Genomic DNA, 25,828 nt, shown 5'->3' with positions numbered 1-25,828 from the left:
TGGACGTGAGTCTGAGTGAACTCCGGGAGTTGGTGATGGACAGGGAGGCCTGGCATGCTGTGATTCATGGGGTCACAAAGAGTCAGACATGACTGAGCGACTGAACTGAACTGAATCCATTAAAAAAAAAAATCCTCAGTATCCCAATAAATGAAGTCACTTCAACGTATCCTCACAACACCCACACCAAAAGAGTACTTTATTTTGTAAATCTTGACCCATTAATGCTCCCATGTTATGGTTGTTTCAGTTGTCAAATATACAAGGTTCAGTAAAAAAAAATAATTAGATAGGGGCTGCATCTGAAAAATAAATAGTTAAACTCCATATGTTTGCTGTGCTAAGTCGCTTCAGTCATGTCCAACTCTTCAAGACCTTACTGACTGTAGCCCACTAGATTCCTGTGTCCATGGGATTTCCCAAGCAAGAATACTGGGGTGGATTGCTATGCCTTCCTCCAGGGGAACTTCCTGTCCCAGGGATCTAACCCATGTGTCAAGTCTCCTGCATTGGCAGGCAAGTTCTTTACCACTAGCACCACCTGGGATGCCCAAACTCCATATACATGTTTCAAACCTGTTGGGTTCCAGTCCATCTGTGACCTTCTGGGCTGCCAGTATCACGTGCCGCATACTAAAGCAACACCTTCTGAAGAGCTGATTAATTCTGCATAAATCAGGTCGATCAATATGTCAGCCTATAACAGACTGTGCTCTTTTTACTGAACATGGCAAAATATTCACCAATATGGCAGGAAATATTTTCATTTCCCCTTTCCCATAGTGATTAATCCAGTCAACTCATAGTTTTATGCAACTTTATTGAAGAAAAACAAATCAGTCACAAGCAGGGTTATTAGCTGATCACTTAACCATTGACAACTTGCATCGTTTATTCAGTGCAATGAGCCTTACTTTTAAAGGGCTTCAAACTTTGGAGGCAAAGCATATACACAAATGAGGAAAGTTTGTACACTCAGCCATCGTTCATTTGGAGAAATAGTCTTTCTTGTGCCTTTTGGATAAAATGCTTTGAGCACAGCCTAGAGCATGTCTTGGCACCCCTTCTGTGTTTGTGTACAGTGTGCCGTGAACCCACAGGTCACATCCCTAAAACAAGCCACTTTTTCCAGAGCTGAGTGGGACCCAAATGTTTGCTGTACTCGGGAACAGTGAGTGGACTAATGATCTATTGGGGGATCCCTTGCTCCTCCTGCTGTATTATCCTCTCCAGGTTTAAGGTGTTGGAGTACTCAGGAGCTTTAGTAGCTAAGCTTCCCTTTGACATTTGATAGCTACCACTTAAGAGCAACCACTTTGTAAGTGGTCACAAAAAATAGCATTTTATCAGCTTGGAGAAGAGTTCCATCCTGGGGAGAAATCTCTGCCACATGTGTAATTTCATTGTCAGTTTCTTAGATGTAGTTCCATTTGGAATACTGTAGTTCCAGTCCATCTTGGAGAAATACTTCCATTCTTCCAGTCTCACTGATTATGTCCTTATTCCTCTTTGATGTCAGAACTTGGCTGGGTTATTCCAGTTACTTGTCATCAATGCTTCAGCAAAGGCCTTTAAGTAGGCCATTCAAAACTACATACCTAAAAAAAAAAAAGAAAGAAAGAAAGGACATTGTTCTAAGATGCAAATAAATCATCCAACACCAATATGGCATTGGCAATGCATTGAAAGAGTTCTCTTTCCCTACTACTTCTCTGTATTTTTAAGCACCTCTCTATCTTCTTGGTCATAGATGAATTAAGATGAAAAACTTACTTTTCGATCTCCTTGTTTCTGTTCAGAATATTACACAAAATTATTTCTTATGCTTTCCTCCCAGAATTACAAATATTTAAGTTTCCCTGGTGGCTCAGACGGTAAAGCGTCTGTCTACAATGCTGGAGACCCGAGTTCGATCCCTGGGTTGGGAAGATCCCCTGGAGAAGGAAATGGCAATCCACTCCTGGACTATTGCCTGGAAAATCCCATGGACAGAGGAGCCTGGTAGGCTATAGCCCATGGGGTCACAAAGAGTCAGACACGACTAAGCGACTTTACTTACTTTACTTTTACTAAGCTGAAATAAACAAAAGGAAAATTAGAAAAGAGGATCAATGAATTCTCAAATCAATTCTTTGAAAATATCTACAAAATAGAAGAAGGGGGACAAAAGTCCTTGTCCAATTGCCCAATTAAGGTTAAAAAGATAGAGCAAGAAGGTTAGGAATGAAAATGGAAATGTAATGCACATCACAATGAAATTAAAGTAATTAAGAAATAATTCCCCAATGCCAGCAAAGTTGAAACCTTACATGTATAGACTGGTTCTGTTTACAGTATAAACAATTCAGCCTCTATACCAGATCCACCATAAACTACAGACCAAATAAAATAAACCTCAACACTAGAAAGGTAGATTCTGGGGACAGATTTTGGATAGACACTGAGAAGAAGGAAACAATATGGAGTGAGTTCCCTCCTCTTTTTTTGGGTGGGGGTTGGGGGAAGGCTGGCTTCAGTCTATAACATACAGGGTGACGAAAACTTTAAAAAAAACTCCTGATCTTATTGGCGTGTAGAACCAGAGGATTAAAGGCAACCACAGCCACAAGAAAATAAAGAGATTCCTGGAAAGAGGCAGCAAGGGAGAGCTCCAAAGGCTTGAGTGTAAACTGCTCAAATCTCTGGCTATTACATGAGCAGACCGAGAGGCCCATTAAGGCTAGAAGAAGAGCTGAGATTTGCAGTGCTACCCAAGAGATAGTTTGAAGTTTGAATCCCACCATATTAATTGCTGCTAAAACAAAGACATTAAGTACAGAGTGTCTACAACTTAACAATGCAATAAGCAAGATATAAACAAAGTTACCTGACATAGGAAGAACCAGGAAAATGTGACCCACTTTTTGAAAAAAAGAATCCTATAGTAGCTTAGATTTTGGAGTTAGGACAGATATTGAAAGCAGCTATTTTAAACCTGTTCAATGATATGCAGAAAAATATACTCAAAGTTAATGAAAAGATGGGACATTTCAGCAGGTAACAGAAGCCACAAAAAAGAATTAATTTTTTTTTCCACTCTAGTATAGTGTCTGTACCTCTTTCCAAGAGATCTGTCCTTTCCTGTTACAAATATCCTTAGAATGATAAGCAGCTGGATTTTCTTAGCAGTATGACATGTTCTTCTATAATTACCTAGAGCTTACTTCTCCTTTCTTTGCCTTTTAGCCCCTTGTGTCTCACCTCTGGCTCTTGCTACAGTGAAATTTAGAGTCATCAAAGTGAAGAAGTGAAGTGTTAGTTGCTCAGTCATGTCCGAATTTTTGTGGCCCCGTGGACTGTAGCCTGCCAGACTCCTCTGTCCATGGGATTCTCCAGGAAAGAATCCTGGAATGGGTTACTGTGCCTTCCTCCAGGGAATCTTCCCGACCCAGGGATTGAACCTGAGTCTCTCAAATTGCAGACAGATTCTTTACTGTCTGAGCCACCAGGGAAGCCCCTTAGAGTCACCAACATCTTTTAAAATCAATAACAGCAAGAGTAAAGTTGTAGGTAAGCTCCAAAGACCTCATGCTGTATTCTTTGGCCTCCTGGTACTTACATTCCAGTGGAGTAAAATAATTCAGTGCAGGGGTTCTCAACTTTGGCAACTCAGACTCACTAAGGAAGTATTTTTTTTTAATGCCTTGGTCCCTCTTAGAGATTCTAATTTGGGAGATCCGGGATAGGGCCCAGGCATGAGCATTTATTAAAAGCTCCCCAGACAATTCCAATGGGTGGCCAGTGTTGGTAGCCACCAATTTAGCATGTTACCCATCAAAAGAATTAAGAAAAGGATGTTTGGGGCAACTGTCAAAAGAATATGCATGCGTGGATGCTAAGTCACTTCAGTTGTGTCAGCGCCACTTGGGAAGCCCAAAGGAACATAATTTTGCATAAAAGAGGTAGTTTGGGGTTTGGAGCCCAAAGTCTTATCATCCCTCAGTTTACACGGTGTAGTGAGTGAAAATTTTGTTGATGGCTGGGGTCAAGTTAGGTGGCGACGTGGCACTAGTGGTAAAGAATCCGCCTGCCAATGCAGGAGACATGACAGTTGCTGTTTCAGTCCCTGGGTCAGGGAGATCCCCTAGAGGAGGAAATGGCAACCCATTCCAGTACTCTTGCCTGGAGAATACCATGGACAGAGGAGCCTGGCAGGCCACAGTGCATGGGGTTGCAAACAGTCAGACATGACTGAAGCAACTTAGCACGCATAAGCAGGGTCCACTTGACCCCAAAGCTTTCTGATCAAAATTCCTCTTGTATCCTGACTGTAGATTGTACTGCAGCCTTGGTTACCATTCACTAATGCTATTGGCACATTACATTGAATTCTCATGGTGATCCTGCTAGGTAGGCATCATGATTTCCACTTCACAAATAAACAGAGAAGGCAAGTCACATGTCTGAGGCCACGTAGCTTGGAAGGGACAAGCTGGTCCTTACATCCCAGGAGCCAAAGGGGTGGTGCTGAGCAGAGTGGTCTGAGGAACACACCCAGTGGCAAGAGTTCCTAGCTGTACTCACCCTGGAGGCTCTGCAGACCCTGCTGTGGCCAAGGGAGGGGCTCTGCTTTTATGTCCTGAGTTGTGATACCCTAAATTGAAAATAAGAGCTATGTTCCTTCTCCTTGAAAGTGTTACTTGCTCAGTCGTGTCTGACTCTTTGCGACTGTAGCCCACCAGGCTCCTCTGTCCATGGGATTTTCCAGGCAGGAATACTAGAGTGGGTTACCATTCCCTTCTAGAGGAGATCTTCCTGACTGAGGGATCAAACCCGGGTTTCCTGCACTGGAGGCAGATTCTTTACCATCTGAACCACCAATGTCTTTTCAGAAATGAGAGTTGAAGAAAGACAGTGTATCTCACACTTCCTTTTCTCCTGTCACCTGCTCTGTTAGGACCACCAGAGATATTCAGGGCTGAGCCAAACCAGGAAGTGACTGACGTGTATCTTTGTGGTCACCATCCCCCTTCTCTGTGTTCTTTCTTTTCCTTTGTGGAATCTAGAACCTTTAGGCTTTTTAAGCAAAACTTTCATTCATTCAGGAAACGGTAGGGTCACTTCATTACGCTACAGTATAAATGACTGACAGGGTCCCACATGCCACCTTTCGCAGGGACTCTCACGTTTTAACAGGGGACAAAGAGTTCAGTTTGGGAGTCCGGGGCACGTGGACGTGACTCGGGCTACCGACTGGTTATGTAATGTTTGGCAAGTAACCTAACCTGTCTTAGTTTCAATTTCCTCATCTCTATAAAGGGAAGAAGACCTCAGCGGGCTGTGACGAGGATTAAGAAGATTTGAGAGTGCGCCTGGCATGGTGCCTGACACGTAGTAGGTACCTGTTAAAGGTCTGATCCCTTTTTCCTTCACCCCAGTGGCAGGAGTGAGAGTGCCCGGGGCTCTGTTGCTTTGGAGATCCCTCAAGGGCAGGCGGGCTGTGACATCCTCCACACCACCAACTACACAGGCGTTGTTGAGGAACACATTGACCTTTTCGGAACACATTGACCTTTTCCCCAGAGCCACACTCACATACCCACACACTCACAATCACACACACTCTCTCACACACACACACACACACACACTCACACTCCATTGCTGGGTGACATAGATGAGTTTACATAAGAAGGCCTGGACTGTACATCACATCCAGGCTTCTCATCAGCCCTCCCTTTCAATCCTGAAGCTTCCCCCGAAACCCACTTGTGAAGGCTCCTATCTTACCTCTGATGCACTAAGTGTCCAGATATATTGTGGACAAACAGCCACCTCTTGGTCTCTCTTTCTACAGAGTTTGAAATGCAGCTCCTCTGAATGAAAACCTGGTGGCTGTGTTCACATAGAACACGGCTGAAATGCAAATAGGCTTCGGAGTTTGTACCTTGATGGCAGTTCGTTAAAAGGTGACTGTTATTAAAGAACAATGCAAAGCCGTTAATTACCAAGCTTTCAAGGAAGCTGTGTGAACAAGCTTGACTTTCATTATCTGTCTCTGTCATCCTGTATAACAGCCCATTAGACTTTCTGCTAAGCAGAGAAACCCAGCTGACAATGGAAAGGGAGTTGTTTAATTGCCATTACCTTTGCAAGTTTGAAGTGCATTTTTTTTTTCTCATAATTGTTTCCAGGAAAAGAAGCCTGGATTTGAAGACTATGTTACGGGAGTGAAGGACTGAAATGGATCTGGCTGTTGCATCAGAACTCTGATCCCGCAGATCCTGCCCTATTGCCATAGGGTTCTGACTTGGGCGCACCTGTCCAGGCTTAAAGCCATGGTGTGTGAGCGTTGTGTGCTCAGTCATGTCCGACTCTGTCCGCTGGGATCTTCTGTCCATGGAATTCTCCACGCAAGAATACTGGAGTGGGTTGCCATTTCTGACTCCAGGGGATCTTCCCAACCCAGGGATCGAACCCACGTCCCCTGCTCTGCAGGCAGATTCTTTACCACTGAGCTATCTGGGAAGCCCTTATAGGATGGTAGACTTTGGCAAGTCATGTAATCTCTCCACACATCAACTGTCTCACCAGTAAAATCAGCAGAATGAGAGTGTTCCAAGGGTCTTTGTGAAGGTAAACGGAATTTATATAACGTACCATCACATTGCTCAGAGGCGAGTCAACAGAAGCTACTGGCCTTTCTCCTATGTGTGCACGCAAATGCCGTTGGTCCAGTGCAGTTACACTTGGTGAAATCAAATGAAATGGACATCAAGGGCAGCGCTGAAAAAGAAAGAAGTCACAGAGGGAAAGTACCACCAGGGGTGTGTGGATATGTGTGTATAAGACCCAGTTTTTGAAACTCAAGGCATAAACTGTAAAGACTCCAATACATTTGAATAGCTACCTTACGGTAAAGCGTGTGACCAGGAGCCTAAACACCAGTGCTACAAAGGGGTACCATTTGCCTGACCTGGCGACGTTAGCTCCCTTCAAATGTCATGTTCGTAGCACAGGACTTGGTGCGTTAATTCAAACCAAGTCAAAGCATTAAAAACCTTGTGGAATAAATAACAATGGGTCACGCGTTTCTGAGACATGTTTTCTGGGCCTTTTTTTTTTTTAAGCCAAAGTAGTCTTTCCTGGCTCCTGAACACAAGCCGTCCTCATCTATTTCCTAAGATAATCCATTATAAATTATGACAGGCTCCCAAGGGCCTGGCGGGCAGCGCAGCCCGATCTGTTGCCCAGGTCTCACTTTTCTGTCCTGGTCATCTCCGACAAGTTCCATGCGTGACCGGTCAGGAGATGGCTAATTCTAGTCCACACATTTTTCAGATGAGCTTCATTTTATTTTTAATTTCCCCACAAATGCACGCCAGGCGCAGATTTCTTCAGTTACAGACATAGCTCTCTAATCTGTGCCGCCCTTCCGTAGCTCAGACACCAAATGAATTAAGGTCCAGTTACATATAAAAGTGATTATGATCAGCAAAATGTCTGCCCAGCATGGCCCTCCCCCAAAAGGGCCAAGATTAAGAGTCTGATGCTCCCCTTTGGCCATCTAGGGGCCACGCACTGTATCAGAAAAGCAATCCCACCCACAACCTTCTAAAACCTATACTCTCTTCAGATTTTACAGGTCAAGGACCTCCAGCCACCACAGAGCAGAGAAATACATTGTTTTCCTGGGTTGAGTGAACTGCGTTTGTTTTCTATTTTCATCCTACAAGATTTCAGGAGACCTGACCTGATCCTTTTGAAAACTTCCCATTTCACTTCTACAGGCTCTCACTTCAAGGCAGACAACTTCTTGCAAATTCTAACCACTGAGGGGCAGGACACTGCATCATTTCAGGATTCTTATTAGGCTCATCTGGGCCTTTCTCAGGACAGTTCAGGGCTGTTTGCCCCTTAAATGGTCAGGGTCCAGGAGCGCATGAGATAAACACTGCACAGGGACTGTAGCATTAAATCAGGACCAGGGAGCAAAGGCATAAAGGCCACCTCTGTCTGCTCACAAAGGGTTGTTAGCATACTTGAAGGGACAGGAAATATTCCAAAGGGCGCATTGACTTCTCATATTAATACTTTATCATCTCATCTTGATAAGTTAATGGGTTATGTACCAGGCTGAGAAAACAAGAAATAGTGTAGCAGAAAGAGTATTTATTAGAGACCAAGGAGCTGGATTTTGCCATCAAAGAAGTATATGATCTTGTATACGTCAATGCCTCTCTCTGGGGGTTGGTTCCCACAAATGTAAAGTGTATAATATTCTGGGCTTCAGTGACAATTGGTGACAGAGCTAGGGAAATCAGGAAAACCTTCCTCACTGGAGTCTCTAGGACAAGGATCACAAAAGCCTACCCAGGCTGATCCTGCGGGGACATCTCCATAGCACCCCCTCCCCCATCAGGCCTCTTTCTGTGGACTTTTCCAACTTGCTTTTGCAGAAGTGGCTGAGGCGAAGTTGGCTCAAACCACTCAATCCAGTTCTTATTGGGGTGGAAGCAAGTTTACAAAAGGCCCATCAAGCCCTCCCAGATCTGAACACTGAGCAGAGCCTGCGGTGTGGTGGTCAAGGCAGAGGCAAGGCTGCCACCATCGGCAGAAGAACACGTTACACCCGGTCCCTCCAGGCCCTCCAGGCCAGGGGCCCAACTGCCCTCTGGGACAAAACCTTGGTAGTCACCCAACTTGAGAATCTTTTGAGCTCTTCCTGTCGCCATGCCCCACCCCATCCCATTCCACCCTGGCCTCTTTTTTCTCCTCCCTGGCAGCCACGGTGTTTTCAGATGTTTACCCTGGGTTAGAACCTCAGTGGCCAGCATGAGGCCTGGAGGAGAGAGGAGGGGAGACGGCCCAGGAAAAGGAATTCCTCAGAGAGGCATCTAGGGAGCAGCAGATGGATGCCCACTCTTTCTCTTGACGTCTGACACACTGTGTGTATGTCACACTATGTGTATGTTCCGCCTTTTTGAGGGAACACTCACCTCTGAATGCCCCATCTCCGTGGTCTCAGTCTGATCAGGACATCCGGATTCTGTAACATCACTGTATAACCATGCCCCCGACCCCGATTCCATCCTTCAGAGCTCTGAGGACATGTAACTAGAAGCCGCTCCAGTTTCTCTCCCCCTCTGTGGTGGACCCGTGTCACCTGCCGCCCTGGCATCATCAGCCAGGCATGCCCTGTCACACTCCCAACCGGAATGTCAGCTTGCTGTTTGAGATTCACACCGACACTGGGTCCCCAGAGGGCTCCTCCCAGAGCCAGGGCAGCCTGCGCTTGGGAACACATAAAAGCACAGGAGTCCCCTGGCTTTTTGGCAGCACTTCAAGCGCTAGCCCAATGAAGAGATCTTGACAGCATACTTGTAAACTCCACAGGCCCCAAGGGCTCAAACACCACGATATTTATGCTCGCGGGGTGGACAGCCAAAATAGTTGGGTTGTTATGCAGACGTGGGTCTCTTAGCCGGGGCCAGCATTTCTGACACCTGTTAATTGGCATTTGAGAGAACTCAGTCGAGGGGGGTGGGGGGCCTTTGGAGCTGCTGCCAACCTGTACCTGAACAGCAGGGCGACCTGTAAGCTTTTGGCCACCCGGTGGGCCCAGAGCAGGGGTGGTTTGGGGTTCCCTGGAAGTGGGAGGGAGGATGAGCAAGTGAGCCCCAGGGTTGCCAGAAAGGATCATCAGAGAAGGAAGAAAATAGGAAGGAGGGCGAGAAGAAAAGTAAGAGACTGAGAAGGAAGAAAAAAAATAGAGAGGGTGGTATTTTTAGATTCGCTAGCATAGAGCTTTGTGCTATAGCGCCCAGGGCCCTGTTTCTGCACGGCCAGTTCTCCTGGTCCAGGTTAGGACAAGCACTCCATCCCAGCTGAGGCAGACCCATCCGTGTTTCCAGGTCAGCTGCAAGACCACCTCCTCCCAGCAGCCTCCTCCAAAAACCCCCAGGTCCGGCTCCCTCTTCTGCCCATTGCTCTTCTCCTAACATAAGTTGAGCACTCCCTCACTCTTCCTGAACATCCGTGTTTCTCTCCTCAATGGCCTCCTCACCCTGATGTTCACTCCTTGGCATCATAATGGAGACTTTCTCTGGTCTGCACTGCCCACCACTGACCTAGACCCACAGGGGTCTTTGGTTTCCACAGCTGGATGGCTATTCTCCCACTGGAAGCTTAGTTCCGGGCTTTCTGCCTCAACTTCCACTCAGTGAAGCCCCTGCTCTGTCCCCATATAGACAGAGCTGACCTCAAGCTGACCTCAGGGCTCTGTGAACTTCATCCCTGTTCCTCCCTCGAGGTTTGAATTGTCCACAGCTCAACCTGAGGTGAGACTAGGTTTAAATGACTTAGTAAACATCACTTCTGTATTTCATTATTCACACATACACAAATGTCCAGAAAGTCCCTATATATGAACTGACTTACATTCCAAAAGTTACCTTGTAAATTAGTTGTTTGAATCTGGAAGTTCATAGGAACAATACTATAAATGAATTAGTTCATTCATTCATTCACCAAATGCATCTCAGCAACATTAAAAGGCAAACTTGCTGGGAACAAAGCCCCTCTCCTCAAGGAGTGTATTCCCTTGTCAGGGAGACAGATAACCCACAAATAAAAAAATATATATGGCAGAGGATCCAAGGTGCTACAGAAAGGAATACCACAGGGAAAGTGAATAAGGGTTACTGGAATGGGGCTGGGATTATAAATAGGGTGGCACGGGAAGGCTATTTAAGATTCCTGAAAGAGGGCGAAGAAAGTCCAGACACAAGGCAAGAGTCAAGTTGATCTGTTCAAAGACCTATAAGGCCAGAGTAGCTAGAGCTGAGTGAGCACTGGGAGACAAAAATACTGATTGGTTTCCTGGCCAACCCACTGGCGGTCAATTTAGCTGTAATTCTAAATCAATGCAAGACACCTTTATTGGGTGCTGACTCTCTGCCAGGGATTAGGACTGAGACTCATTCTCCCGACTTCCATAACCTAACTCTTCTCCCAAGACACAGTTTTCCAGATCTCTGAAGACAGATGCCTGTCCCACTGCCCTAGCCCCAACACACTCAGTTTAAGATTCTCTCCCTATCTTTGGTATACTTCAGTTTTGTCATGAGGTACTTTGTTTTTAAGTGCTTCCCTGTATACAGCTGCAGGAGTCGCAGGAGACACGAGTTCGATTCCTGGGCCAGGAAGATCCCCTGGAGGAGGATATGGCAACCCACTGCAGTATTCCTGCCTGGAGAATCCCATGGACAGAGGAGCCTGGCGGGCTATAGTTCATAGGGTTGCACACACATCTTCTGCCAAGTGTGAGGGACAGAGGATAAACGAAGTTTCAGGTCAAGAGCAGCCTCCTGAAGATAGTAGATTACCAGATTTATACAAAGGAAGGCATGCCTTTAGAAATTTTCTAGGCAATCATTTATTTTGAACACCATTGATTTCACAAATGAAAAAATGTTTTACCATCCTTTATGCTAATTAACCTGGTCTCAGATACAGGTTTTTAGATCAGGAGAACTGAACTGTTTTCTATTCTTCTTCTGTGGTGTTTATTTCTGAGTATGTGTCTCCGATATGCACGATATTCACTCACCATACACATCATGTTGTCTGCATTCAAGTATTTTTAAAGGAAACTACACGCACTGTAACAAGGATAGTTAGGCAAAAGACTTGGAAAGCCTCTATCCTTCAAGGGAAATCTGAAGATAGGAAATGGCAGTCACTTGTTCAGACAGAGGAACAAACAGCACACTCATTCTTGGAATGATTTCCGTTCCCTGGCTTGTTTATCATAACCCCTCTTTTGGCCAGAAAATGACTCTGTTTCCACTCAGAGTTGCTCATTCCATTACCATCCCACATAGTCTTCAAGAGACGCTTTTGATATAAAGATTTGAATGTAGACTCGAAGCTTCAGTGCTAGGAGAACATGAATCTATTCACATTTTGATATCATCTATATTTGCATTTCTTTCAAATTCAAGCTTGTTCAGTGCACCTGGATAGTTAACATTCCACCTTCGGTACTACTCTTTTCAATTCCTAAATTCTAACTTGTCCCACTGGTTTGGCAGAAAGACCTTGGGCTTCACCTACTGGCAGATTTTGATCAAAGGGTGGGGAGCTGGAATTCAGGAAGGTGGCACACACACTGACCTTGGAACCTAGCTGAAGGTTACAGGGACACCAGCAGAGTACTAGCAGGGTGTACTTGCCACTTTCCACTCATGGTGTAACCAAACACCCTCCATTGTACCACTCGTTTGGCTGCTTAATGTGAAGACCACACTGGGTTAAGAGCCAAATGTCTGGATTCAAGCTCCAGCTCTATCATCTGCCAGCTGGGTATGCTTTGGTAAGTCATCTGATGCTTCCCAAGCCCAATTTCACAATACATCAGATGAGGCTGGGGAGCGATCTCCGACTCACAGGGTGGACATCAGACCAAATGGCAGATTATGAAGACATAAGCTCTGTAAATTATAAACGTTAAGCAGGTGCAAAGAAGTATTATATCCATCATGCCCATGCATGTGATTGTTTCAGGCGAACATACCTGATCTTTACAAGTGGATTCTAAGATTCTAGAAAGGGGAGGCTATAAACTACAGGTCTTTGCACTACCTAACACCACCACATACCTACTGACACTTATTGGGTAAATGAAAGAATGAGATTCCAATAGTAGGGAAGAAGACAAGGACTTGGCTTAATATCATAGACCTGTGCGTGCTAAGTCACTTTAGTCATGTCTGACTCTTTGTGACTCTATGGACCATAGCCCGCCAGGCTCCTTTGTCCATGGGATTTTCTAGGCAAGAAAACTGGAGTGGGTTGCCATTTCCCCCTCCAGGGGATCTTCCTGACCCAGGGATTGAACGCTTGTCTCTTATGATTCTTGCATTGGCAGATGGGTTCTTTACCACGAGCACCACCTGGGAAGCCCATCACATACCTAGGAAGAGTATTCAACATCATCCACTCAACAAAACTTTATTGAAGACATGCCATGTTCCAAGTCTTGTGTAAGACTTTCAACATAATATGAGTGGCCTCTGACTTCAGGAGATTAAGTGGAATAAAGTGTTAAAAGGGCTAAGAAGAGAGTCTGAACTGAACACAATGGGAACACAAAGAAATGTTCGGGTAATTCTACCCCTTTGGGTGTTGAGGGTGGAAATGAGAAGAGGAAGGAAGAGTTTCATATGGAAGCTGATGCATGAACTGTTTTGAAAGATAAGTGGGCATGTGACATTTGGGGACTCAGAAGGTCTGGGTACTGTGTTCCAGAGGAATAATGTGAGCAGAACCAGCAAGTGAGCAGGGCCAAATCCTTACCTGTGGTTTGAAAGACCAGAGTAGAGAGCAAGGGAGGAGTGGTTAAAGAGATGAAACTAGGAAAGGACATCTTTCCCACTCTCAGTTTCTAAGAAAGGGGACCCCCTACACACACACACACACACACACACACACACACACACTTGACTTCTCTCTATGCTTGGGAGGTGCAGTGACTTCTCTGGCTGGTAAACTGGGAAGAACAGAGAGCATGTTCTGTTCAGCGCTGTTCTTCTTCTTCCTCTTGGGACTTGGAATGTCTGCCACATGGAAATCTGCTCCTCTGTACCAGTCCACACACCTGGGGCTGCAGGCTGGAACTTACCTAATGAGGAGTCAGCTGGCAGGCCCTTAGCCCTCATACTAAGTGGTGTTCTCCAGTTTAGCCTCGATCAGTAGTAAAGTGATGTTCTGGCCATGTTTGCACACTTGGTTTGCTTTTGCAGTTTATCCAGAGCCCACACGGGGAGGAGGGGCACTGTTTTGTGTTCAGTGTCCCTACCAGGGCCAGATCATGGAGGGCTTGGAAGGCTTTGCCTATACCTTTAAATCGCGTGGACCAAAGGGTCCCTGCTACAATGAGCATGCGACGAGAGGACCTGTAGAGGGAAACAGTTAATGAAGCTTTTGTAGGAAGAGTGTGGATCTGGATTTCAGGGGACCTGGGAGGCCCCCAGCTCTGATACCAACCCTCTGGATGACTTTGGGCAGATCACTTTAATGTTCCAGGTCAATTTCCTCATTTGTAGAATGAGTTGGTTTATAAAAATCTCTAGTGGTTCTCTCAACTTATATAAACTTAGAACAGGGAGGATTTCCTAACAGGAGGAAGTTTGGAACACCGGAGCAGGTTGAACAACATGGCAGGCTGTGGAATTTCTTTCCTTAAAGATCTTGAAAAAGCAACTGGTTTCACATCTCATTTGGATAAGCAATTTAACTTGTATATGCCATGTACTCGATCACAATAGTTATATGAATGTTCTTATTTAATTCTCAGGCTTCCCTGGTGGTTCCATGGTAAAGAATCCACCTGCCAATGCAGGAGATGTGGGTTCAATCCCTGGAGAAGGGAATGGCAACACACCCCAGTATTCTTGCCTGGGAAATCCCATTAACAGAGGAGACTGGCGGGCTACTGTTCATGGGGTCACAAAAGAGTTGGACACTACTTAGCGACTAAATAGCAATTTAATTCTCATGCTAACGTATGAAACAGATACTACTATCATTCCTTATTGATATTCAAGGAAACGGAGACTCAAGAAGACTTAGATAACTTCCCCAGGGGCTGACAAGTAGTAAGCACCAGCACTGGACTTTGAACTTGGGAGGTCTGACGCCACGGCTGCACTGTCCAGCGCTCCATTGCACTGCCTCCGTGCTAAGGGGCAGCTCTGGGTCTTTTCTCAAAAGCCCATCATGATCCATGGTGTCTCTGGAGGGACTCAGTGTGCAGCTTCTCAGACACGTGCAAAAGGCAGGTGCTTGGCTAGTGAGAGAAACCAAACTCTTTTGGCTCCCTCTGAGCTCTGTGCCCTCGCTTGTGACATTCAGGGGTGAGAAGCACTTGTTTGGCAATTAATAACGCACCGCCTTGTCACATCTCTTTATTGATGTCTTTATTGTTGCTCAGTTTCCATGTGCTTGAGAGTTGTCTCCTTCCTTCATACTGATTGCATAATTACCACCTGTCAGGCACTGCTCTACACACCTCAAATATGTCATTCCATTTAACACTCACAACAATGCTTCAGGGCAGGTACTATTATCATCCCCAGTTTACAGCTGAGAAAACTGAGGCACACAGGGAAGGATACTATAATATCGCCGATAGGACAGAGACGTTGACAGCGTATAGCAGAGCTTCGGTAAATATCTGCAAATGGATTGACTAGTCAAGGTTCATTTATTTCAAAGACTCCCTTTGCCCAGCTCTTTCCATAACCTTCCATTTATTCTCTGCTTAGCTTTATCTTTTCTATAATTCTTACACTGGCTGTGTCTAAGGTGCCAATTGAAAACTGAAACAACCATCCAGGTGTGGAACATTTCAAAACACTTGAGGGCAGTGTTATTCTAGTAGGCCCTGGGGCAGATACAGGAGGCTCCCAATACAGAATACACACAACACCTTCCACTTAATAATTGTGCTTCAGTTGACTACCTTATTGATGGTATATTTGCTTGGTTCATGATCTGCTGATAAGCCTGTTTGTTCATTCTTTTATGAATTTCAGGCCTGAGAGAATTTTTCTTGCTTTTTTCGTTCTGTATTCATCTGACTTTTGGCTTAAAAGTAAAATAGGAGAAACTAAAATCAGCAGAATGAGGGCTGCATGCAGTAGATATGCTTTTCTAAACAGACGTGTGTGTGTGTATTTTGGAAGGTGACTGTGGGCTGGCGGTGGCGGGAACCTCTCCTCTCTGCCCCTTGAATGTCCCGTGAACAATCTCAACTCCAAAGCCACAATTTCTATGTTTACTTTGGGCTCTGGCAATGAATGATTAGTCTTCTCCAATGGTGATGCACCCATTTTGGACACGCTTTCTACACTTGCGTTATACTTTGCAGACCACCGCCATGACTGTAGCTGGGACAATGATCGACAGTGGCGGCAGCAGTAATTCACATAAACCACAGACTAGTCAGATGTGCAAGCTGAGGTGGATGGACGTGTCCATCACCTCTTGTACCCTGACTTGTTTAAGCCCCTTGTGGACAAAATTAATTTTCCACGAGAAGAGTTAAACAAGAATGAACAGAAGAGGCTCTCTGCCTCTTTACTCCCGACCCTTCTTTAGTGAACACTCTGCTCCAAAATTGTTAGGGAAATCTCAAATTCAACCCTGGGCATGTTTCTTTTGGCTTCACTTGTGACACATCTCTAAATAAATGTTAGCATTTTACAACGTTGAAAAATACCAGAAATACACATTTCTCCATAAAACCCAGGAAATTCTCAGTATTAGCGCACGAGCCATAATTCCACGACTTTTTACTGGAGAATGAAGGTTCACAGTCTCCTCCAGTGCATGCTTAGGCCTCTCCAGACCAGGTGGTGCAGGTGGCCATCTGGATAGAATCACCATCAGCCCAGAAACAAATGCTCTGAAGACCCCAGGTTTCGATTTCCTAACAGGAGACTCACATTCTGCACCTGAACCGCTGGTGTGAAGAAAATATGGACACACTGAATGCACCTAAAGAAAGGTGATGCTCGTCCACACGTTCTTGCGGTACAAGTGGGAATATGTCATAACTTCTCCAAGAATACAATACACAAGAGTGAAATCTGGTCATGCAATCTATGACTTTCCCAGGACAGGTAGTAAATACAGTTCATCTATGTTACAAATCAAGAGTAGGCCACAAAAATCTGAAGAGGTAATTCACAGAAGAGGAAACACAAATGGCCACTAAACATAAGACGAGATGACTTTTCATGGTGGTTATTAGGGAAACGCAGGTGAAAACTACAACAGGTTACCATTTTATGCCATTAGATTGGGTATAAAATGACAAAGTGATAATATGGACGTTGAACAATGGGAAATCTTTGTGCCCTGCTGGTGGGAGTGTACACTGGTTCAATTATCTTAGAGAAAAATTTGGTATTGTTTAGTCAAGGTGGAGATGTGTATTCCCTCTCCCTTAGGTAGTCCACTGGTAGAATAAATATCATATAAGTGCAGGGTAGATACTGCATGGATATCTGGAGTAAGATTGTTGGTTAAAACAAAACAATGGAAACTATCTAATGTCCATCTACAGGGTACACATAAATGGTGGTACCTTCATATAATCAACTGCTAGATAGGGTGAAAATGAACAAGAGTGACATTCATCAATGTGGATGAAGTTAAGAGAACAAAACCACTTGTAGACTAATAAATACAGCATGATATCATTGATACTAAGTTAAAAGCAGGTAAAATACCACGTGTTTCTTAGGGATCCATATATATGCATATAATAAAAGTGTGAAGAAATGCATGAAAATGAAAAGCACAAAGTTCAGGATGATGAGTTGTTCTGGGAAAAAGAACACACTTGGGGAAGGATACACAGAAATCTATTATTTTGGTAACTTTTCATTTCTTAAGTCGAGTGGGTATTCTTTGTTTTCTACTTTATACCAGTGTGCATATATTAAATATTTTATAATATACTTTAATATGCATATTCCCTATGTGGGTGCACACACACAGACACACACTTTGAGATAAACCTATGGTGTACGAGACTATTATTAGCAGAATGATGCACAATAGCAACAAACCAGACACTACATATATATGTGATATATTGATATGATATATATATATGTATATCCATATTAAAACAAATGGGTTAAAAATAAAAATAAATAAAATATTCCTTTGAGATGCCAAAAAAATTTCAGAGTTAGAAAGGCTTTAGAAACCATCTAGATCAACAATTTCCCTTTAAATATGATGACAAATAATGAAAATCAGAAATGGAAGAGGAGGCATTATAATTAATGGCACAGAAGTAAAAAGGAATACAAGAGGCTACTATAAACAATTATACTCTAAAAAATTGTATAGCTTAGGAGAAAAGATACAGTCTTAGAAAAACATGGGATATTAAGAATGAATTAGCAAGGAATAGAAAATCTGAACATACCTATAGACAGCTAGTAAGGAGACTGAACTAGTAATCAAAAATATTTCAACAAAGAAAAGAAGAGGACCAGATGGCTTTACTGGTCCTTCAATCCTTCTCAAGCTCTTCCAAAAAATCGAAGGGGAAGGCCTACTTCCAGACTCCTTTTGCAAGGTCAGTATTACCCTGATATCAAAGTCAGACAAAGAGACTGAAAGAAAACTACAGACCAATATCCTTAATGATATTGATGTAAAAATCTTCAACAAAATGTTAGTTAACTAAATTCAACAGCACATTAAAAAGATTATACATCATGATGAAGTAGAATTTATCTCTTGGATGTAAGGATGGTTCAACAGACAAAAATCAATGACCATAACACACTACATTAAACAGAATGAAGGACAAAATTTACATGATCATTTTAACTGATGCAGAAAAAAGCATTTGGCATAATTTTAAAATTTTTTGATGAAAACACTCAATAGACTATGAACAGAGGGAAAGGTCATATATTAAAATCCTATAGCTAACATCATACTCAACTGAAAGCTTCTCCTCTGAGATAGAAACAGGACTAAGATATCCACTCTCACCATTTTTAGTCAACATAGTATTAGAAGTCCTAGCCAGAGCAATTAGGCAAGATAAATAAACAGAAGTCATTCAAATTGGAAAAGAAGAAGTAAAATTAGCCGTTTGCAGATTATATGACCTAATATGTAGAAAACCCCAAAGATTCTACAAATATGAAACTGTTAGAATAACTAAACTAATTCAGCGAAGTTGCAAGATGTAAACCAACACTCAAAAATCAGTTGCATTTCTATGCACCAATAGTAAAAATCAAAATAGAAAATTAAGAAACTGATAACATCAAAAAGAATAAAATACCCTAGAATAAATTTAACCAAAAAGGTAAAAGACTTACACACTGAAAACTACAGAACAGTGATGAAAGAAATGAAAGAAGAGATAAATGAATGGAAAGAAATCCCATGTTCACTGGAAGACTTAATATTGTTAAAATGTCCATATAGCTCAAAGCCATATACAGATTCAATACAATCCTTATCAAAATCTCAATGGCAGGTTTTTGTAGAAAGAAAAAAAGTCATAAAATACATACAGCATCTCAAAGAATCCTAAACACCCAAAACAATCTTGAGAAAGAACAAAGCTGGAGGCCATACACTTTCTGACTTCAAAACATATTACAAAGCTATAGTAATAAAAACAGTATGGTGTCAACAAAAAGACAAACATAAACCAGAGGAACTAAATAGAGAGCCCCCAAATAAACCCTCATGTTAAAGGTCAAATGATCTTTAACTGGATACTTAGGCTACAGAATGGAAAAAGATAGTCTCTTCAATAAATGGTGTTTGGAAAGTTGAATATCCATATGCAAAAGAATAAAGATGGACCTTTATCTTACATGGGTTTCCCTGGTGGCTCAATAATACAATAAGTGAATTACAACAAGACGTGAACCGAGAACTTCCAGATGTTCAAGTTGGATTTAAGAAAGGCAGAAGAACCAGAGATCAAATTGCCAACATCCATTGGATCACAGAAAAAGCAAGAGAATTCCAGAAAAACATCTACTTCTGCTTTATTGACTACGCCAAAGTCTTTGACTGTGTGGATCACAACAAACTGCAGACAATTTTTCAAGAGATGGGAATACCAAGCCACCTTACCTGCCTCCTGAGAAATCTGCATGCTGGTCAAGAAGCAACAGTTAGAACTGGACATGGAACAACAGACTGATTCCAAATTGGGAAAGGAGTACATCAAGGCTGTATATTGTCACCCTGCTTATTTAACTTATATGCAGAATACATCATGTGGAATGCCAGAATGGATGAAGCACAAGCTGGAATCAAGACTGCCAGGAGAAATATCAATAACCTCAGATATGCAGATGACACCACCCTTATGGCAGAAAGTGAAGAGGAACTAAAAAGCCTCTAGATGAAAGTGAAAGAGAATGAAAAAGTTGGCTTAAAACTCAACATTCAGAAAACTAAGCTCATGGCATCTGGTCCCATCACTTCATGGCAAATAGATGGGGAAAATCAATGGAAACAGTGACAGACTTTATTTTCTTGGGCTCCAAAACCACTGCAGATGGTGACTGCAGCCATAAAATTAAAAGACACTTGCTCCTTGGAAGAAAAGCTATGACCAACCTAGACAGCATATTAAAATCAGAGACATTACTTTGTCGACAAAGGTCTGTATAGTCAAAGCTGTGGTTTTTCCAGTAGTCATGTATGGATGTAAGAGTTGGATCATAAAGAAAGCTGAGTGCCAAAGAATTGATGCTTTTGAACTGTGGTGTTGGAGAAGACTCTTGAGAGTCCCTTGGTCTGCAAAGAGATCCAACCAGTCCATCCTAAAGGAAATCAGGCCTGAATATTCATTGGAAGGACTGATGCTGAAGCTGAAACTCCATTACTTTGGCCACCTGATGCGAAGAACTGATTCATTGGAAAAGACCCTGATGTTGGGAAAGACTGAAGGCAGGAGGAGAAGAGGACGACAGAGGATAAGATGGTTGGATGGCATCACTGATTCGATGGATGTGAGTTTGAGCAAACTCCAGGAGTTGGTGATGAACAGGGAAGCCTGGCATGCTGCACATGGGGTCACAAAGAGCCGGAAACGACTGAGTGACTGAACTGAACTTATCTTACACTATATACAAAAGTTAAAGTACTAAATATAAGACCTGAAACTATAAAAGTTCTAAAATAAAACAGAGGGAAAGACTTCATGATACTGGAGTAAGCAATGTTTTCTTAGATATAACACCAAATGCACAGGCAACAAAAGCAAAAACAGACACGTAGTGCTACATCAAACTTTAAAACTTCTGTTCCGCAGAGGGTACAATTCTCAGAGTAAAAGGAAACCTACAGAATGGGAGAAAATATTTGTGAATCAATTATCAAATAAGGGATTAATCTCAAGAATATACAAAGAACTCCAACAACAAAAAAACAAATAACGTGATTAAAAATAGGCCAAGGACTTGAACAGGTATTTCTCCAAAGAAGATATACAAATGGCCACCAAACAAAAGATGTTCTATATTGCTTATTATCAAGAAATGCAAATAAAAATATGAGATACCATTTCAAAACTGTTAGAATGGCCACTACCCAAACAAAGCCAAACCTCAGAAAATAATGAGCACTTGATATAAAGAATATGAATATAAAGAATTCCCGCTGTTGGTGTGATTATAAAATGATATACCATTATGAAAAACAATACAAGATTTCTAAAAAAAATTAAAATAGAACTACCATATGATCCAGCAACACCACTTCTGGGCACATACCCAAAAAATTGAAAATAGGATTTTGAAGAGATAGTCACACATCCACACTCATTGCAATATTATTCTCATAGTCAAGATCTGGAAGCATCCTAAATGTTCACTAACAAATGGATGGGTGAAGAAAATGTGTACAGACATTCAATGGAATACTATTCAGACTTAATAAAGAAGGAAATCCTGGCATGTACTAAAACATGGATAAAACTTGAGGATGATTTGCTAAGTCAAATAAGCTGGTCACAAAAAGACAAATATTGCATAATTCCACTCATGAGAAAGCTAAAGTAAACTCATAGAAACAGAAATAGGATGGTGGCTGCCAGGAGCTGAGGGGAGGGAAAAATAAGACGTTTTTCAGTGGGTATAGAGTTTTCATAATACAAGATGAAAATGTTCTAGAAATCTGTTGTATAATACCATGAATGACGTATAATTACCAACACTGTGCACTAAAAAATTATTTAGAGGGTAAATTTATGTTGACTGTTCTTTTACAACTAAAAAATGAAACAAAAACATGCTGAGCGCAAGGACCAGGATGATGGAATGACTTACCCAAGGTCATGAACTAGCTAGTGCTGGGACTAGAATGCAGGCTGGCCAAGTCCTGATCACTGCCCTTTTTCCTACACCTTGCCAACTCCTTGCCCTGCTGCTGCTGCTGCTAAGTCGCTTCAGTCGTGTCCGACTCTGTGCGACCCCACAGACTGCAGCCCACCAGGCTCCCCCGTCCCTGGGATTCTCCAGGCAAGAACACTGGAGTGGGTTGCCATTTCCTTCTCCAATGCATGAAAGTGAAAAGTGAAAGTGAAGTCGCTCAGTCATGTCTGACTCTTAGCGGCCCCGTGGACTGTAGCCCACCAGGTTCCTCTGTCCATGGGATTTTCCAGGCAAGAGTACTGGAGTGGGGTGCCATTGCCTTCTCCATGCCTTGTCCTGAGTTCTGTCTTATTTGTAATACCATTTTAGAGACTTGAGATGGCCTTTAGTGAGGACTGCTCCAAGGGGAGAGTCAAGTCTTTATTGAACATGATAGCTCTGTTTAAAACATGGCCTTGTATCTTTGTGAGGCTTGCCCAACAAGCTTCCACAATTGAGTTCCTAATTTTACAGCAAGCAATCACACATTCATATTGTGCTCAGCTTTTGCCGCTTTTCAATTATGGAGCTCAAGCCCCTTCGGAGGAGGTTAAGATTCATGATTTGCTTACTGTGTGAAATGACAGCTATATTATAGAGTGAAAAATGAGAGGCCTAGAAAGGTCAAAGGGCCTATCTAACACTACAATGCCATCCTTAAGGGGAACACGCTTTAAGGTCAAATTATTTAAAACTTCTCCCCCCCTCCTCACTTCAGCCTGATTGTTGCCTGTCTCATTCCCCAGCAGTGGGAAGTGGTTAAAATACAGAAACACAGAAGTTTTAGTCCCAGCATTATCTTTTGCCCTTGGAAATGGCCTCCTTGCCTCTGTGGGAAAGGTATCAAGTGTTTCCTTGGTTCTAAGGACAATTTTTTTTTGCAAATTTTTGTAAATTGGGGTGACTGAGACTCTGAGGTGAGGCAGGGCATGGGAACCCCTTTTCAGAGCGGGAATGTGGGCAGGTTGCAATAAGTAGCTCCTGCAAATGGAAGTGAATAGCCAAAAGCGCCCGGAGTCATAATTCCATCTGCACTGAGGCAGTCATAACTCATGGTTTCCTGAACACTCCAGACGCTCCGGAGGGTAATTAGGGCTGCCTTCTCAGGGGCCCACATGCCCTAAATGGGGTCCAGTTGGACCGACAGACCCCCCCCTTCCCCCCACACTTGGAATTGAGGTTGGGCACCTGGTCAGCCAGCCTCCTGGTTCAGCTCAGGCTCTGGGTTTAGGAAACAAGAAGCTGCCAGCCCTTCACCGTCTTCCCGGAGGGTGTGCTTCCTCTGGGTGAACTTGTCAAAGTTGGCTTCCAGGAGGAAGACAGACACAGACAAACGGTGGCCGCGTGGGGAGGGTCCCGGCATGACCGCTGCCCCCGCGTGGGAGCCACGTGGACCCCGATGCCACGCCTCTGAACGGGGGCAGGGGAGCGTCTGCTGGTGCCTCGTGGACCCCTGGGACCCCAGCATTTTGGGGCTCCCTGTGCCCCGCCGGATCTCCCACCTGGCATTCCGCACCCTGGGGCGGGCACGCTGATGTCCCTTCTCCAGCCCCCAGCCTGACCCTGACCTCTGGGTCCTGAGGTTGGCACGGATTTATAACCCTGAGCTTCTTTTTATCTCTTCGGGAAGTAGACGTTTTGCTTGGGAAGTTTTTCAATTTCCTCCTGGCCTGGACCAAACCGCTCAGATTTCCAAGGCCGAGCTTCTCCTCTCCTTCTGCCTGGGAGGCTCACTCCGCCTGCAGACAGGCCCCTGCAAAATGCCTTGAGGGTGGAGCAGACAGGCCTTCCTGACAGGCCTCCCCCTTACCAAAATGCATATGAGGGGCGGGGGCGCAAGGACGGCCAGCCATCAGCCCTCCCTAAACGTCCCCTCCAAAGCGACCACAGATTCTCCTAAGCCACAATCTCCCAGGACAGGGCCCCAAAGCGACACCTTCCCCCAGTGGCCGCGGTGGTTCTGAAACACCCCAAAGTTCCATTCCCACCGCTGGAGTCACTGTACGGTAGACAGAATGGGGCAAAGCAAACCTTAGTCCTCCTACCTTTAACCCTCCTGAAACTTTATAGCATCATTCGCAAGAAAAAAAAATGAACCCAGGACAGTCCAACAACAGCATATATCAGGCTTCTCACCAATAACACTGATGCCTTTTTTTTTTTTTCAGAGAAGTTTTCATCCAATTACACACAGATCTTTTTCCCCCCCTCCATAAATTCCCCTCCTCTAATCCCCATACTCACCCTCCCACGCAGTTTTCCCTCTTAGACACGATGTCATCTGAAAGTCAGGGAAAGCAGTAAAGTCAAGGCATCCCTTTTATACCTTGGTGAATATCTTCCGTTTTGATGGCTCTTTTATCCTGCAACGCTTCACCCACTTCATATCCCAGGATAACTTCACCCAGCACTGAAGTACCGCCAGCCGGCTCAGAAGGGCAAAGTGGCAGCTGTTGCTCTGTTTAAGGCAGGAAGTGAAGAAGAACATGATATTCAATTAAAACTGCAGGGGGAATTCAGATAGACAGCAGGGTCTAGTGGAGACCAATGGCCTGGGAGATCAGCCGGTCTGAGTTCTCTCCCCAGTCTCTGCCACCAGCTCCTGGGGGTGACCTTGGGCCTGTCACTAAAACGTTCTGGGCCTTCGTTTCATCTGAAAAATGGTGGTGATGATACCTGCATCCTCGCAGGGATAGTTATGAGGATTAGAGAGATTAGGAAAATAAACAGGGCTCTTTTGATCCCTTCAAAGTCAGCAGCAAAGGATGGATGGATGCAGAAAGCCATCTTAGGCTGAGTGGATTCGGCTGCCAATTACAGGATGTGATCTGAGGTGTAATGAAAAGGCGGCCAGAGCCGAGATGTCTCTCCCACCAGCCCACAAAGCTGCTCTGAAATCCCGCTGTTGGAAAACAAAGAGCTGGGTTCAAATATGAATGTGACCTCTAGGAGCGGCCTTCTCCTGAGCTAGCTGGAACAGTTTGCCAGTTTCCCAGGAGAAAAAAGGGTCCTGAGTGAGTGAGACATTTGAACAAGTCCGTGTTATTGGAGGAGAGTTTAGTACAAAGAGAGCGAAATTACCATCAGCATCATGGTGGTTAGGGACGTGGGAAGGGGAGTGATACTTCAGAAGCTGGTTTTTAAAAACACTGTAATCAATGTTAGGTTGTTGATAACAGTATGTTATCAATGTTATTATGATAACAGTAAGATCGCCCTGCTGAAGCAATGTTATCTGATGTTTGTTCTCTCTGTAAGATGCTGTATGCATCCTTTTTTACCAAGTTTTGTTCTTCATATGTCCATGCTCACTCGCTTTAGTTGTGTCCGACTCTTTGTGACCCCATGGACTGTAACCCACCAGGCTCCATGGGATTCTCCAGGCAAGATTACCATGGCATCCTCCAGGGAATCTTCCCGATCCAGGGCTCAAACTCGGGTCTCTTACATTTCCTGCATCGACAGGCAGCTTCTTTTCTACTGGTGCCACCTGGTAGCCATCCTATACGTGTATGTTCAGCACACCAGGAAGAAGAATGATACTGCAGAAAGCCTTATGAAGATGATGACTGCGGTTATGCTGACCAGTATCATCACTGCCACACACACGTCAGGCATCACACCGCCGAGGGTGGAGCGTCCCAGCTCTATCACTTTGTTCTGGGGCCCTGAATACTTGAGCTTTCTGAAACCCAGTTTCACCATTTGGGAAATTAACAGACCTGCTTCACAGCTCTTTCCAGAGGATCGAATGATGTGGTGTAAAGTGCAAAAGGCATATGTATACGACAGAGGGCAATTCAAAGGGGAACTGTTGTCTCAGTCAGAGTAGGCTAGGTTACACCACAGTAACAAGCAGCCCGTGA

General features: G+C 43.9%; 1 long non-coding RNA gene across 1 annotated transcript; it reads right to left on the bottom strand.

The window, feature by feature from the left end:
* Positions 1 to 803: 803 nt before the first annotated feature.
* On the bottom strand, positions 804 to 24,418 carry LOC129633152 (uncharacterized). Its single transcript, XR_008704924.1, has 2 exons — positions 24,207 to 24,418; positions 804 to 1,598 (listed from the first exon to the last, which is right to left on the bottom strand). It is a non-coding gene; the product is annotated as an uncharacterized LOC129633152 (long non-coding RNA).
* Positions 24,419 to 25,828: the final 1,410 nt, after the last annotated feature.

This window comes from Bubalus kerabau, chromosome 18, assembly GCF_029407905.1.
Source record: "Bubalus kerabau isolate K-KA32 ecotype Philippines breed swamp buffalo chromosome 18, PCC_UOA_SB_1v2, whole genome shotgun sequence".
In the NCBI taxonomy this organism is placed as follows: Eukaryota; Metazoa; Chordata; class Mammalia; order Artiodactyla; family Bovidae; genus Bubalus; species Bubalus kerabau.
Note: the sequence above shows the minus strand (reverse complement) of the source record. Positions and strands in the feature narration are given on the sequence as shown.